We start from the raw sequence: 14203 nt of genomic DNA, 5'->3' as shown, positions 1-14203 counted from the left end.
TCACCTCATGTGTTTCCCTGAATATGTTCAGTCATGCCTGACTCTTTGTGACCCCATGCACTGTAGCTTGCCAGGCTCCTCCGTCCATGGGATTCTCCAGGCAAGAATATTGGAGTGGGTTGCCATTTCCTATTCCAAGGGATCTTCACACAGGGATCAAACCTGCGTCTCTTGCATTGCAGGTGATTCTTTACCTTCTGAGCCACAGGGTGCTGTGCTTAGTCTCTCTGTCATGTCCAACTCTTTGCAGCCCCATAGACTGCAGCCTGCCAGGCTCTTCTGTCCATGGGGATTCTCCAGGCGAGAATACTGGAATGGGTTGCCATGCCCTCCTCCAAACCCAGGTCTCTGGCATTGTAGGTGGATTCTTTACCGACTGAGCCACCAGGGAAGCCCACACAAACAGTACGGTCCATGAAAACAGCTCCTCTAGCACAGGTAAACAGGATGTTTCTGAATCACCGTATGGTATATTTCTTGATTGATTCTATCAGTGGTGATGATAAATTCTGAAGGGTCAAAGTGTCACTTGGCATAGCACCATGAGTCCTTGCATACCTTGTGAAGGAGCCAACTGGAAATAGCTATTGATCAATATTCAAGGTCACTGTACAGGATCTTGTAGAGTGACATCAGCGCCCAGTTATGAGCCAAAGTCTTGAGGTCAGTTTCACTAGCAACTCTCTCTAACCTACTGAACTAACTTGCTATAGACAGACTGCAATCAAAGTAGGACATAAGAGGGGATTTTCTGGCTCTTCATTTCTAAAATTCAACTTTGAAATCTTATGTCAGATTTGTCTTTTTCAGTTCAGTTCAGTTCAGTCACTCAGTCGTGTCCGACTCTTTGCGACCCCATGAACTGCAGCACGCCAGGCCTCCCTGTCTATCACTAACTCCCAGAGTTCACCCAAACCCATGTGCATTGAGTCGGTGATGCCATCCAGCCATCTTATCCTCTGTCGTCCCCTTCTCCTCCTGCCCTCAATCTTTCCCAGCATCAGGGTCTTTTCAAATGAGTCAGCTCTTTGCATCAGGTGGCCAAAGTATTGGAGTTTCAGCTTCAACATCAGTCCTTCCAATGAACACCCAGGACTGATCTCCTTTAGGATGGACTGGTTGGATCTCCTTGCTGTCCAAGGGACTCTCAAGAGTCTTCTCCAACACCATAGTTCAAAAGCATCAATTCTTCGGCACTCAGCTTTCTTTATAGTCCAACTCTCACATCCATACATGACTACTGGAAAAACCATAGCCTTGACTAGACGGACCTTGGTTGGCAAAGTAATGTCTCTGCTTTTGAATATGCTATCTAGGTTGGTCATAACTTTCTTTCCAAGGAGTAAGTGTCTTTTAATTTCATGGCTGCAATCACCATCTGCAATGATTTTGGAGCCCCCCAAAATAAAGTTTCTATTGTTTCCCCATCTATTTGCCATGGCAAAAATTTTTTTAAAGGCGATGAAGGAATATGGACAGAGAAGATCCTTTATGCCTGTTTCTGAACATTGTGTAATGAGTGGTAAGATTCTTTGGGAAAAAAGTCAAATATTACATATTGTAAAAGGGTATCTTGGAGAAGGAAATGGCAACCCACTCCAGTATTCTTGCCTGAAAAATCCCATTGACAGAGGAGCCTGCTGGGCTACAGTCCATGGGGTTGCAAAGAGTCGAGACATGACTGAGCATGCACGCATACATGCAAGAGGGTATCTATTCTGTGAATGCAAAGCAGTTTCATATCATCTCTTTCAAGTTATCACTTCCAGATTCTAAATGAGTGGTTGTTACTCTGTTTACAAAAAGATAAGGATATTTATATACTTTGTCTATATTTACAAAAAATATATATTTTTTAGTTTTGTACCTCTCTGTGCCAACTATGCACCTTTTCAGAGCAAATGTAGTCAGAGACAGTTTGTAAATGACTGGGTGTGGTTGTGTTCCAATAAAACTTTATTTACAAAACAGGCAACAGACTGGATTTGGCTTTGTTTGCTGACCCCTGCTCTAAATTCATGAAGAATTCCTGAAGCTTATTGTATTTAGGAACCTGAGCATATCAATTTGCTTTTAATGATGCTAATAGCATTCATATGACCCTATGTACTGTCCTGAAATTTTTAGTAATGTAATCTCAGTGCTAATTTTCTTCTTATAGGTTAAGCAACCTAAAAACCTCATATACTCAGCAAGTGGTGAAGCAACTTAAGGTTAAGTGAATTTGCACCTTAACAGTTTAACTTTAGATCTGAACTTTTTCCCCCTATTTCTTCCTCCCATTCTTCCCCACTTGGCAACCATAAGTTTGTAGAGTCTGAACTTTTAACCATGAAAAGTAAATATCACCCAGGAGACAGCTGCCCACATTCCAGTGTCGTCATTTTGCACTTGGGGAAGACTGGCTGGTGGGCTTACCTCAGGATACCTGAGTTGTCTACTTCGTGGCTCTCTGACTTCAGGAGAGGCTGGCCCCCGGTCCCCAGGCTGCAGTTTCCCCATGTGGACAGACACTGGAGAAAGGATGTGGGTCATGCCACACTGCTTTGTACTGCCCTGCCTCTTCTGTGCCTCACAGCACACCGCGTGAAACGGCAGTGGGGCATCGGAACCACCAGGAAGTCTCAGCGTGAGTAATGGCATTCCTGCCTGAAGGGCGAAACATGTGGAACCACACACTGTGTGGGTCTGTCTAGGCCAGAGGAAAAGCCCCCAAAGAGACAAACCTTTCACACGGGAGCCCGGATAGAAATACCCCTGTTTCCAATCTTTTAGAGTCCTCTAATTTTTAGGCTCCTAATTTTGAGGCTTCCCTGGTGGCTCAGATGGTAAAGAATCTGCCTGCAATCAAGGAGACCCAGGTTCGATCCCTGCGTCAGGAAGATCCCCTGGAGGCGGGCATGGCAACCCACTCCAGTATTCTTGCCTGGAGAATCCCCATGGACAGAGGAGCCTGGCGGGCTACAGTCCACAGGGTTGCAAGGAGTCAGACACAACTGAGCAACTAACAGTCAATTTTGAGGCTGTTCTCTTCAAAATGACTAAATCTGATCCTCATTCATCTTATTGGAGAAATTTCAATCCAACCCATAGAGTGTGGTCCAAGCTTGGTTCCACCTCCTTCCTTCACACTCTAGGTAATGTCTGGAGTTCAGGAACCTTAAGGACTCCATCAATGGATTCTGCCTCTGACTACTGGTAGAGTCTGGCCAATGGAGAAGCCAAAGAGTAAGGTCAGGATGTACATTTTCTGGCTTCCTTTCCTTTACATGAACTGAGATGACCAATTTTATGTGTCAACTTAGCTCAACTAAACTTTCAAGTTGTTCAATCAAATACTAATCTGAGTATTTCTGTGCAAGTATTCAATACATGTGGAAAATTATGAAGCTCTGCATTGATAGTTCATGGAGAGTCTGAGGACACTGATCAAAGAAAAGTGTTATTATTATAGATGAGAAATTAGAATGTCTGAATTAGAATTAAATTAGAATAAGCTACGTCAGTACATCCTCCTTCTTTCAATGGTGAATTACATGTTTAAAAACTGAAGGGCTTCCCAGGGGCACAGTGGTAAAGAATCCGCCTGCCAATTCAGGAGACATGGGTTTGATCCCTGGTCCAGGAAGCTTCCACATGTAGCAGAGCAGCTAAGCCCGTGCAACACTGCCATTGAAGCTTGCATGCCCAGAGCCTGGGTTCCACAACAAGAGATGCCGCTGCAATGAGAAGCCCACATGCCGCAACTAGAGAGTGGACCCCACTCTCTGCAACTAGAGAAATGGCTGCACAGCATGAAAACACAGTGCAACCAAATACACAAAATTATTTTTTTAAATGTAAATGGTCTTCTTATGACTTAAGCTTTATTTTATTGTAGCTTCTATACCCCCGAATAAAAGACATTAAAATGTCTGAAAGCAAAAAGAAAGAAAGAAAGTATTCCGCAGAGGTGATCAAAATCAATAAATAATTGACTCTCCCTAAGGAAGATTGCTCTAAGGAACCTGGGTGGGCTTAACTCAACCTGTTGACAGGCTTCAAAGAGCAGAACCAAGGCTTCCCAGAAGAGCAAATCCTGCCTGGGGATAGGAGCTTCATCCCGTGCCTGAGAGTCCCCACCCTGCCCTTCCTGATGGTCTGCTCCCATAGCCAGCCCCCAACAATTACATAAGCCAGTTCCTTGTAATAAATCCCTTAATCTTTATCTCCTACTAGTTATGTTTCTTTGGTTGAACCTGGCTGTAGCCTTGAGCTGATGGTCTCTTATCCAAAGGCCAGTGGTCCTCTCGAGTGTCTAACTGTATATGACTCTCTCCTTCCTGTTCTGCAATAGCTTCTGGCCTAAGGGTGGTTACTGTAACTGTATCATTACTAGTGGTTCTTCTCTATGCCATTTTTGTATATAATCCCTTTGTAAGTCACCTGCCCCTGAATTATCCTATTTTGGGTGTGCTGTTGTCTCTTGGGACTTAAGTCAAGTGTCCACAAACAGGACACTTAAAATCAAATCAATCATCAACTGCATTAATTTTTTTTATTCAAAATATTGTCGAGTGTCTATTATGAGCCCGCCAAGTGCCAGGGTCAAGGGATATGATGGTTAATAAAAACAACAGAGTCCATGTCTTCCTGAGCTTACAGTTTGGTGTAGGAGATAGACAAATAAACAAATAATTATTGTTTTGTGTATGAAATTCTACAGTAGGGAAAGGATAGCATTCTATGTGTGCAGAGGTGGGGGGTGGTCCTGCATTAAGTTGAAGCATCTAGGAAAGTTTCCTGGAGAAAGAGGGATCTACAGTGAGGCCTAAAATAAGAGGGAAATAAGTCTATGGGGTCACACAGAGTCAGACACGACTGAAGCAACTTAGCAGCAGCAGCAGTAGCCAGTTGGGTAAAGGGAGGTGTGTGGTGGATGGTATATGCATGTAGTGAGAAGTGTTTCAGACAAAGGAGTAACGTGTGCAAAGGTTTAGAATCCTAAAAGACTGCGGCTTCTTTAAGACCTAAGAGTCAAGACTTCCCTGGTGGTACAATGGATAGGAATCTGCCTGCCTGTGCAGGGGACTTACCTTCAATCTCTGATGCAGGAAGATCCTACATGCCACAGAGCCCATGTACCATTAAGTACTGAGCCAGTGCTCTAGAGCCCAGGAGCTGTAACTACTGAGCCTACACATTTCAACTACTGAGTCTGCGCTGCAACTGCTGAAGTCCACGTGCCTAGAGCCTGCGCTCCACACCAAGAGAAGCCACAGCAACGAGAAGCCCGCACTGCAGCTAGAGAGGAGGCCCGCTCACGGCGACTAGAGAAAGCCCGTGTGCAGCAACAAAGACCCACTGCAACCGAAAATAAATACGTAAATTTTAAAACGAGAAAGAGTCATTGGGTGTGGAAAGAAGACAACAGAGGCCTCAGAAGCAAGCATGGGCCAGATCAGGAAGGACTCTGCCATCACATTAAAGGGTTTGAATAGGGGAAGCCATTGAAGGGCATCAGGGGTGTTGTAGTCAGATCTGAGAAGAAGGACCACTCTGTAGAGTGGAGAACATACTGAAGGGGTGATGCTAGAGTTCTCGTTATATGGTCCAGAGGTGACGGTAACTTACAGAAGAGCAGGGGCTAGTCCGGGAAAAGAGAAAACGACAGATGTTTATTTATTTATTTTTTTCCGGCCAGCGGCAGGGAAGAGGCCGCGTCCTCCAACGCAGCCCCCCGCCGCCGCCACCACGTTCCCGCGCGGCTCCTACCCGCGCCGTTGGCCCGAGCCCGTGTCCCGGACCCGCGCATGGCGCGACGCCTCCTGCCGGCCGCTCAATGGACCGACAGATGTTTAGAGATGTTTGGAAGGTTCACTTGACTGAGCTGCAGGGAAAATGGGAAGGAGAAATGTCCGTCAGCTGTCAGCACCGAGTGTCTGGATGGCGGCACAGCGTCTGAGATAGGAAGCGCCGGCTCTGGGAGAAGTTACGAACACGGGGCGACTGAGGAACCTGTGGGATACGCAGGGGAGAAGGAGGAGGAGGATGTAAGTCTGAAGCCCAGAAGAGTTTTGGACCAGAGGTAAAAATCTGAGACTCATTAGCAAATAGATGGTAATTGATACTATAGGATTGGGCTTCCCTGGTGACTTAGATGGTAAAGAATCTGCATGCAATGCAGGAGATAGGGGTATGATTCCTGGGTCGGGAAGATCCCCTGGAGGAGGAAGTGGCAGCCCACTCCAGTATTCTTGCCTGGGAAATCCCATGAACAGGAGCCTGGCGGGCTACAGTCCATGGGGGTGGCAAAGAGTTGGACGTGACTGACCAACAAAGACTTTTACTTTCACTATGGAATTGGATGAGAAATTTTAGGGAAAGAGTATCAAGTGAAAGGGAGTAGGGTCCAAACCAAGGAATGCCGCGTGTGAAGGGCTGGTGAGGGAAGGGCACTCTGAAGGGATCTAAGAAACAAGGGAGCCAGGAGGAAACCAGGAGCAGGGAGTACTCCCAAAGTCTGAGAGGAGAGGGTTCCGAGCAGTTTGTATACACAAGTGGAGCAAGAAGGGTCTGGAAGTTGTACTGGGGAATAAAGAAGACACTGGCCCCTCCTAACCCTGATGGAGTTGGGGGAGTTGAGAGACTGCAAGCGAGAATCGTGTCTTAATTAGGGCAAGGTGGTATACATTCAGAGAGTCTGAGAGAAGAGAGGGTGTTCATTCATTACAGGAGGGATTTCCAGAGGATATAGCTGTGAGTTTGAAGAAGATGCCCAGAGAAGCATGGAGATGTGTTTACAGGGCAGCAGTATCCCTGCAGTGGCGTATCCACTGCCACGGGGTTCCTAACACACCAGCAAGATACAAGCACCGTCTCGGGCTTCCCTTAGGCTCAGTGGTGAAGAGTCCATCTGCCAATTCAGTGCACATGGGTTTGACCTGATCTGGGAAGACCCCACATGCCATGGAGCAACTGGGCCCATTCGCCACGACTACTGAGCCTGTGCTGTAGAGCCTGGGAGCCATAACTACTGAGCCCAGAGGCTGCAACTACTGAAGCCTGAATGCCCTAGAGCCTGTGCTCTGCAACTAGAGAAGACGCCACAATGAAAAGCACGTGCACCGCAACCAGAGCGTAGCCGCCACTTGCCACAGCTAGAGGACAGCCCGTGCAGCGTGAAGACCCAGCACAGCCAAAATAAATAAATAAAATTGTTTTTTTTTAAGTATCATATCTCTGCATGATGATAATATCCAGACATATATGAGATAGCCACCCAGACATGTAGGACTCTGTAACAGTGACCAATGGGGCCAATAAATAAGAAAGCAGCAATCCTTGGCAAAATAAAACATATCTGAAATACTCGGGGTTAATTTGACAAGTTCCGTGTGCTGCTGTAAACATCAGTGATTCTCAGAGAACAGACCAAGAGTAAGTTTTCCCTGATACAAGGCAAAAGGACAAAAACGCAAATAAGGTAGTGAATTCTTATTATAGCTAGATATATTCAATTTCGATAACTGTCCTTTACTCTTAAATTATTCCTTCACTTTTTGCTTATGTCAGTGATCTTTCTTGGCAAGATGAAATTGTGGCAACCTATTGATTTTAGTGGGGCTTCCCCAATGGCTCAATGGGTAAAGAATCTCCCTGCAATACAGGAGACATAGGAGATATGGGTTCAATCCCTGGGTCAGAAAGATCCCCTGGAGAAGGAAATGGAAACCCACTTCAGTATTCTTGTCTGGGAAATCCCATGCACAGAGGCACCTGGTGGGCTACAGTCCAAAGGGTCGCAAAGAGTAGGACACGACTAAGCGTGAGCACAGTTGATTTTACTGGTCTTTGAAGTCTCTGAATCTAGAAACCACACATTGATTTCCACACTTTCAGAGTTTTGTTTCCAGTGCGATATGGCTTGTTCATACTGGTTAGGAATTAGGAAGGCATGACTTCAATGTTACTTGACATAATAGTCTTTCCGTCAGTTGCCAAGTAGCAAGCATCCCCTTGGGAACACAGTTTGGGGAAGGTGGTGAATGTACCAGAACTCTAAGAACAAAGGGTCTGCACTCAATTACACTTGATAAACCATGCACAGCAAAGCTCTCTCCTGGGTTTCATAAAACACATATCATCTGAAAGACTGAGAAGTTCTGGATTCAAGAAATCAATTACATTTTGTTTAATGGAGGAACAAACAAATTTGTCTGCTGCAGGAAAAAAAAAGTTCTGGGCACCTCACAAACATCTTCTGGAATAAACTTGTGTTAAGACCAGTTTGAGAAGTGTGTGAATAATTGCTCTCAAACAATAATCAAATATGTGCTGCATGCTGTAATATAGCCAGCAATCTAAAGAAATCCTATTTAAGTGTACTTTTATTTGTTTTTAGTTATATCAGACTGACTTTTAGATACCTATATTTTAGACATCTATTTTGGCCATGCTTAAAAAATAACAATAGCAAATATTTTTGTGGCATTTACAATGTATTTTAGGCACTATTCTAAGCACTTATATTAACTCACTCATTCTTTAAAACCACTCACCTATGAGGTAAGTACTATTATTATGCCCATTTTATGGATGAGGGTACTGAGGCTCAGAGAAGTTAGGTCATTTGCCCATGAACATACAATTGGGTCTAGAGCTCTACCCCTCGGTCGGTCTGCCATGATGCTCTCTGATGGGCTCCTCATGGCCAGCATGGTCTGCAAAACTCAATTTCCCACTGCACAGTTGGACAAGCCACCTATAAACTTGTCTAAAGAATGGATGATGGATCAAGGTGTTCTAAAACTGTTCAGGATGAGTCCACCTGAATTGACAATTTCTTAGGTTTCAGTTCAGTTAAGTCGCTCAGTCGTGTCTGACTCTTTGCAACCCCATGAGGCGCAGCACGCCAGGCCTCCCTGTCCATCACCAACTCACAAAGTCCACCCAAACCCGTGTCCATCGAGTTGGTGATGCCATCCAACCATCTTGTCCTCTGTTGTCCCCTTCTCCTCCTGCCCTCAATCTTTCCCAGCATCAGGGTCCTTTCAATCAGTCAGCTCTTCACATCAGGTAGCCAAAGTATTAGAGTTTCAGCTTCAACATCACTCCTTCCAATGAACACCCAGGACTGATCTCCTTTAGGATGGACTGGTTGGATCTCCTCGCAGTCCAAGAGACTCTCAAGACTCTTCTCCAACACCACAGTTCAAAAGCATCAATTCTTCTGCACTCAGCTTTGTTTATAATCCAACTCTCACATCCACACATAACCACTGGAAAAACCATAGCTTTGACTAGACGGACCTTTGTTGGCAAAGTAATGTCTCTGCTTTTGAATATGCTATCTAGGTTGGTCATAACTTTCCTTCTAAGGAGTAAGCGTCTTTTAATTTCATGGCTGCAGTCACCATCTGTAGTGATTTTGGAGCCCAGAAAAATAAAGTCAGCCACTGTTTCCACTGTTTCCCCATCTATTTCCCATGAAGTGATGGGACCAGATGCCATGATCTTCGTCTTCTGAATGTTGAGCTTTAAGCCAACTTTTTCACTCTCCACTTTCACTTTCATCAAGAGGCTTTTTAGTTCCTCTTCACTTTCTGCCATAAGGGTGGTGTCATCTGCATATCTGAGGTTATTGATATTTCACCCAGCAATCTTGATTCCAGCTTGTGCTTCTTCCAGTCCAGCATTTCTCATGATGTACTCTGCATATAAGTTAAATAAACAGGGTGACAATATACAGCCTTGACGTACTCCTTTTCCTATTTGGAACCAGTCTGTTGTTCCATGTCCAGTTCTAACTGTTGCTTCCTGACCTGCATACAGGTTTCTCAAGAGGCAGGTCAGGTGGTCTGGTATTCCCATCTCTTTCAGAATTTTCCACAGTTCATTGTGATCCACACAGTCAAAGGCTTTGGCATAGTCAATAAAGCAGAAATAGATGTTTTTCTGGAACTCTCTTGCTTTTTCCATGATCCAGCGGATGTTGGCAATTTGATCTCTGGTTTCTCTGCCTTTTCTAAAACCAGCTTGAACATCAGGAAGTTCACGGTTCACATATTGCTGAAGCCTGGCTTGGAGAATTTTGAGCATTACTTTACTAGCGTGTGAGATGAGTGCAATTGTGCGGTAGTTTGAGCATTCTTTGGCATTGCCTTTCTTTGGGATTGGAATGAAAACGGACCTTTTCCAGTCCTGTGGCCACTGCTGACTTTTCCAAATTTGCTGGCATATTGAGTATAGCACTTTTCCAGCATCATCTTTCAGGATTTGAAATAGCTCAACTGGAATTACATCACCTCCACTAGCTTTGTTCGTAGTGATCCTTTCTAAGGCCCACTTGACTTCACATTCCAGGATGTCTGGCTCTAGGTCAGTGATCACACCATTGTGATTATCTGGGTCATGAAGATCTTTTTTGTACAGTTCTTCTGTGTATTCTTGCCACCTCTTCTTAATATCTTCTTCTTCTGTTAGGTCCATACCATTTCTGTCCTTTATCAAGCACACCTTTGCATGAAATGTCCCCTTGGTATCTCTAATTTTCTTGAAGAGATCTCTAGTCTTTCCCATTCTGTTGTTTTCCTCTATTTCTTTGCATTGATCACTGAGGAAGGCTTTCTTATCTCTCCTTGCTATTCTTTGGAACTCTGCATTCAGATGCTTATATCTTTCCTTTTCTCCTTTGCTTTTCGCTTCTCTTCTTTTCACAGCTATTTGTAAGGCCTCCCCAGACAGCCATTTTGCTTTTTTGCATTTCTTTTCCATGGGGATGGTCTTGATCCCTGTCTCCTGTACAATGTCACGAATCTCATTCCATAGTTCATCAGGCACTCTATCAGATCTAGTCCCTTAAATCTATTTCTCACTTCCACTGTGTAATCATAAGGGATTTGATTTAGGTCATACCTGAATGGTCTAGTGGTTTTCCCTACTTTCTTCTATTTCAGTCTGTATTTGGCAAGAAGGAGTTCATGATCTGAGCCACAGTCAGCTCCTGGTCTTATTTTTGTTGACAGTCAGTAAACTCTAAATTTTCAGTACTAACTTAAGCCTAAGATTGTTCTGATCCCATTTTGTGGCAAAATTATATTGGGGAAAACACAAGAATCTCTGGATACTTCAAAATTCATCCTACATTTCAATGATATGGAGGGGTTTTTTTTTGTTGTTGTTTTTAGCATAACAAAGCCTATCCTCTTGGAGGGAGTAGATGTTGAAACAGATTAAAGGAATTAAAGCAAGGACTAAATCTTAAGAAAGTACATAGAAGAAACCAACAAGGGATTAATCTCCAAAATATACAAACAGCTCAGGAAGCTCGGAGAAGGCAATGGCACCCCACTCCAGTACTCTTGCCTGGAAAATCCCATGGACGGAGACGCCTGGTAGGCTGCAGTCCATGGGGTTGCTGAGAGTCAGACACAACTGAGCAACTTCACTTTGACTTTTCACTTTCATGCATTGGAGAAGGAAATGGCAACCCACTCCAATGTTCTTGCCTGGAGAATCCCAGGACAGGGGAGCCTGGTGGGCTGCTGTCTATGGGGTCGCACAGTCGGACACGACTGAAGCGACTTAGCAGCAGCAGCAGAAAGCTCAATATCAAAAAAACAAACAATTCAATTGAAAAATGGGCAGAAGATCTAAACAGACATTTCTCCAAAGAAGATATATAGATGGCCAAAAAGCACATGAAAAGATGCTCAACATCACTAATTATTAGAGAAATGAAAATCAAAACTACAATGAGGGATCAGCTCACACTAGTCAGAATGGCCATCACCAAAAAGTCTCCAAACAATAAATGCTAGAGAGGATGTGGAGAAGAAGGGAAAGAGGGGAGAGATGGGAGAGAAGGGAGAGAGAAAAGGGAGCCCTCATACAGTTAGTGGGAATGTAAATTGGTATAACCACTATGCAGAATAGTATGGAGGTCCCTTAAAAAACTAAATATAGAACTATCATATGATCCAGCAATCCCACTCTTGAGCATTTATCAAGAGAAAACCATACTTCAAAAAGATACACATGCACCCCAATGTTCATAACAGTACTATTTACAATATCCAAGACCCAGAAGCAACCTAAATGTCCACTGACAGATGAACAGATAAGGAAGCTGTGGTATACGTATACAATGGAATATTACTCAGCCATAAAAAGGAGGCAATAATGCCGTTTTCAGCAACAGGGATGAACCTAGAGATTGTCATACTGAGTAAAGTCAGACAAATTATCAAATGATATTGCTTATATGCAGACTCTAAAACAATGGTACAAATGAAATTATTCACAAAACAGAAATAGAGTCACTATTGTAGAAAACAATCTATGGTTACCAGAGGGGAAAGGGGGGGAGGAATCAATTGGGAGATAGGGATTGACACAAACACACTACTATATATAAAGTAGATAACTAATAAGGACTTATTTATAGCACAGGGAATGCTACTCAATACTCTGTAATGAACTATATGGGAAAGAATCTAAGAAAGAGTAGATATGTGTATATGTATATACATGTTACTGCACACCTTAAATGAACACAACATTGAACACAAATTAACTATATTCCAATAAAAAATTCTAAAAACTGTAAGGTCATGCTTAATGAACAGCAAACAAAATCTGTCACACTGTTAGCTACACAAAAACATAGCATCCACACACATAAGTAGTAAATCTATTTGGCTAATTTAAAGTGTAACCAGGTAGGGGTGTGTGTGTGTGCGTGCGTGCGTGCATGCATGCGCTCAATCGTGTCCGAATCTTTTGCAGCCCCACAGATTGTAGCCTGCCCGGCTTCTCCATCCATGGAACTTTCCAGGCAAGAATACTGAAGTGGGTTACTCCTCCTTACTCCAGGGGATCTTCCCCACCCAGGGATTGAACCTGTGTCTCCTGCACTGGCAGGTGGGTTCTTTACCACTGTGCCATCTGGGAAGCCCCGTAACCAGGCATAGTAGGTGAGAAAGAGTGTCTGTCGACTGCTAGGACGTGTGCAATAAAGACCAAGAGTGGAAGAAAAACTCTCTTCCGTGAGGGGAGAGACTTTTATTTTTTACTAAAGTAAAACTTTTCTTCCTGATATCATGATTCTGCCCTTTTTCCACCCAACTGACAGCAAAAATTGCAGTTTTAACACAGTGGGAGATGGCAGCCTGGAAATCAAATGGTAGGGTGTCTTTGTAATTGCTTGACAAATATTGAGATAAAAGCCCTTTGCTCATTCAGAGATGGAGTATTTAAAATATTTGAGGGCCAAAATGAGTACACAGGCCATTTGCTGATAAGCTCCAATTTCAGAGGAATTCAAGCTTTTGAGAAATCCCATCCCCGTAGCTTTTGAGTATTCTTTTGGGTTGCCGGTTTGTTTTCATTTGTAATTGCACATTAAAACTCCACTCTGTTTCACTTAGCAGCTGACAGCTGAGACCACAGATGACAGAAGATAGATGATGAGGGAGAGTTGTGGAAAATCCTTCTAAACTATTTTAAGAAAAGAAATAACTTAAACCAGGAGTAATTAAACCCAGCCAGGCCTACACTTGAGATGCACTGGAGTTGCTTCTGTTTCTACAATGAAGTGATTTTATGATTCAGCCCAGTCTTTCGTACAGAAATGAGTCTGTTGTTTGATAAAGCAAAACAGAGCAGAAAAGCCTTAATGATTAGCAGATAAATTAAGGTCGACAGTAGATGATTTTGTTAATTATCTGTGTTCTTATTTAAAAAATGCAGGATAAAGAATGCCTGTAAATGCCTCAAACCACATACACGTGTCTATTATTCTCTGAACAGCTTTTTCGAGTATTTAGTGCCTTTTTGGTATTTATTTGGTTCTGCTTCATTGTTAGACAATGGTATATATAAACACTGTATAATAGCATAACAAGAATTTTATATGCATAAAAATGCCTAGAGGGCACTGCAGGCATTTTCTGTTCATTTCCCAGGACCCAGCAGGTAGGTCACCTTCACAAAAATTTTTCTCAGCTTCGCTCCTCCCGGCCGCTGTGCCCCTGCTCTGCTCCCACTGCACTTGGTGCACACCTCTGTTAGAGCATTTATCTGTTAATTATTTGTTTTCGTTTCGCTGGGAACTTCCCAGAAGCAGAGAACTTGCCTTGCTCACTGTTTCATCTCCAGCACTGAGCACAGTGTGTGGCCCACAGTAGGCACACCGTCATTACTACTGACGGGCAGTCTTTTC

At 43.6% G+C, this 14203-nt stretch overlaps 1 pseudogene; it reads left to right on the top strand.

The window, feature by feature from the left end:
- The first annotated feature begins 5792 nt into the window (after positions 1 to 5792).
- Positions 5793 to 14203, top strand: part of LOC138987574 (chromobox protein homolog 3 pseudogene) — a 67727-nt pseudogene continuing 59316 nt past the window's right edge.

This window comes from Bos mutus, chromosome 4, assembly GCF_027580195.1.
Source record: "Bos mutus isolate GX-2022 chromosome 4, NWIPB_WYAK_1.1, whole genome shotgun sequence".
In the NCBI taxonomy this organism is placed as follows: Eukaryota; Metazoa; Chordata; class Mammalia; order Artiodactyla; family Bovidae; genus Bos; species Bos mutus.
This window is presented reverse-complemented; position numbering and strand designations above follow the sequence as displayed.